The sequence below is a fragment of the Octodon degus genome, unplaced genomic scaffold, assembly GCF_000260255.1.
Source record: "Octodon degus isolate 3935 unplaced genomic scaffold, OctDeg1.0 scaffold00245, whole genome shotgun sequence".
NCBI lineage: Eukaryota > Metazoa > Chordata > Mammalia > Rodentia > Octodontidae > Octodon > Octodon degus.
Genome location: NW_004524821.1, coordinates 422,052 through 424,323, shown reverse-complemented (window position 1 = coordinate 424,323; position 2,272 = coordinate 422,052). Strand labels below are relative to the sequence as shown.

The following is a 2,272-nucleotide window of genomic DNA, read 5'->3' as shown; positions in this document are numbered from 1 at the left end:
AGGACCCTGCGCTTGCCAGGTAGGCACTTATTCTACTGACCTATCTCCCCATCCCTTGTCTCAGCTTCTTTACGTGCTAGAATTGTAGGTATATGCGAGTATGCCTAGTATCTTGTGTCATACTTGTACTGGATGGCTGCATTAGGCTATAGTCTTGACAAAATTAGGAACTTCTCATGGTTGCTGACATATTGAATGCCTAACATGGCATCTGACATGTACTGATTGTTTATATACATATTTTATGGTTTGTGTCTAGATGTCCCCCCCAAAGCTTCCTGCAGTCTTGGCGGGTTTCTACAATTTGTAATTAATTCATGATCCAGTGCTGGAATTATAGGTGTGAGTGCTGCATCTGCCCTGGGGCAGACAGCCTGAATGCAATATAAGGGAGGGAAAAGGACTTGTTTTCTACTGGTGCTCCTCCCTTTTTGCTCTTGCTGGGTTTTTTTGTTTTGTTTTTTTGTATTTAGTACAGGGTCTACAGGATCTCACTAGGTAGATCAGACTTGTAGTGATGTGCCTGTTTTCTGCCTCCCAAGTGCTGGGGGCATGTGCCACCATGCACAATCTCAGTCACTCTCTGTGTGCCTGGGGGCGGGGGATCAAACCCTGGCCGCTGGGCTCTGCCTAAGCAGGCGCTTTAGTCTGCTGAGCTATCTATCAGGCCCTTGTTTTGCTGTTTTCCACCGTCATGAACTGCAGTGCTTTGCCATGTGCCACTGTGCCTTGGAACCAGCTGATTATGGATTGAAACCTCCTCAAACTGTGAGCTACATAAATCTTTCCTTCCTTAAGTTTGAGTGTCACATATTTTGTCCCTGCAACAAGGGAATAGTAACCAAGACAACGTATTTTGGACTATCAGAGAATTGGTTCCATTTACTTCTATCACTTCTCTTTACCTCAAACTTTGATTTATACTTGATTTTTTTTTTTTTTTTTGCTGAACTGAGGATTGAACTCAGGCCCTTGTGCTTGCCAGGGATGCGCTTATTCTACTGAGCCATCTGCCTTGCCCTCTACACTTGATGTTTACTTTAAGGTTTCTTGAGACTGGGTGTAGTGGCACACGCCTGTAATCCCAGCACTGGGGAGGCTGAAAACAGGAGGATCACTATGAGTCCCATCTTCATAGTGAGACCCTGTACCAAATACATAAAAAAATAAATAAATAAAAAGATTTCCCAGCTAACCAGTAAATTGTCCTTTTTTTTTTTTCCCTTTGTTGATTGGGTTGGAGGTTGACCATAGGACTTGCTTGTGCATGCTTCCAAATGCTCTACCACTGAGTTGAGTCCTTAATATGCCTTAGTTCCAGTTTAACCTATTAGTTTTTTCCCTTGGCATAATTGTGTATTGTAGGAAGTGAATCAGCTTTTCTTGAAAGTAAGTTGGTAATTTTTTGAGATCTCTGAGTGATAATCCTGTCACTTGAATTAGTCACACAAGTATCTCCTCCTTTTGAGAGCTATTTGAACTATTTTAAGCAAGTTCTATTGCCTTTAGCTGCATTTGTTTCTTTTTTTATTTTTAATTTTTTTGGGGAAGGGTCTACAGGGTGTTCAGGGTCCCACTACTAGATCAGACTCATAGTGATTCTCCAGGAGCAGGGCTTCATGGCAGGCCTGGGGATCAAACCCCCAGCCCCTGTGCCTGCTTGCAGGCACTTTAATTCGTAGCTGCATTTCTTGGCAAGTGACAGGTCATCTTGCATCTTAAAGCTTTGCTTCAAGTTTACTTAATGATGTCATTTTTGTTCATTTTAAATTATTAAAAAGTGAGACTGGCCATCTTGTATATTATAACTTTGTATCAGGCTTGCTTAATGTCTTTTTTGTTAATTTTTTAGCTTTCTTTTTTTGGTGGAACTGGGGTTTGAACTCAGCCCCTTGGGCTTGCCAGGGAAGCACTTATTCCACTGAGCCATCTCTCTGGCCCCTTTTTTGTTAATTAAAAAAGTATTTTTTAGAAAGTGATTCCACAATAAAAGACAGGCTAAGAAAACTCACCTTTGAACCTTGCTTGTTATGGGACAGTTACTTCGCAGGTGTTTTTCCTCAGTTCTCTGTCATTATCAAAGGGCATTTTTTTTAAATGTGAAAAGCTTTTATAATTCAATCTGTAATTCTAAACAATCACCTTACAAGTCAGTAAAAAAAAAAAAAAAAACCAACACCAACTATTATGAAGGTAGGACAACTTACATCACAAAAGAACCAAAAAATGGAAAACATTTCATAAAAAATATATTCCGTCAATCCCCGGTTCC

General features: G+C 40.6%; 1 protein-coding gene across 1 annotated transcript in view; it reads left to right on the top strand.

Moving 5' to 3' along the window:
• CUNH1orf50 (chromosome unknown C1orf50 homolog) overlaps positions 1–2,272 on the top strand; it is a 23,314-nt gene that overhangs the window by 15,390 nt on the left and 5,652 nt on the right. The gene's annotated exons all lie outside the window — the stretch shown is intronic.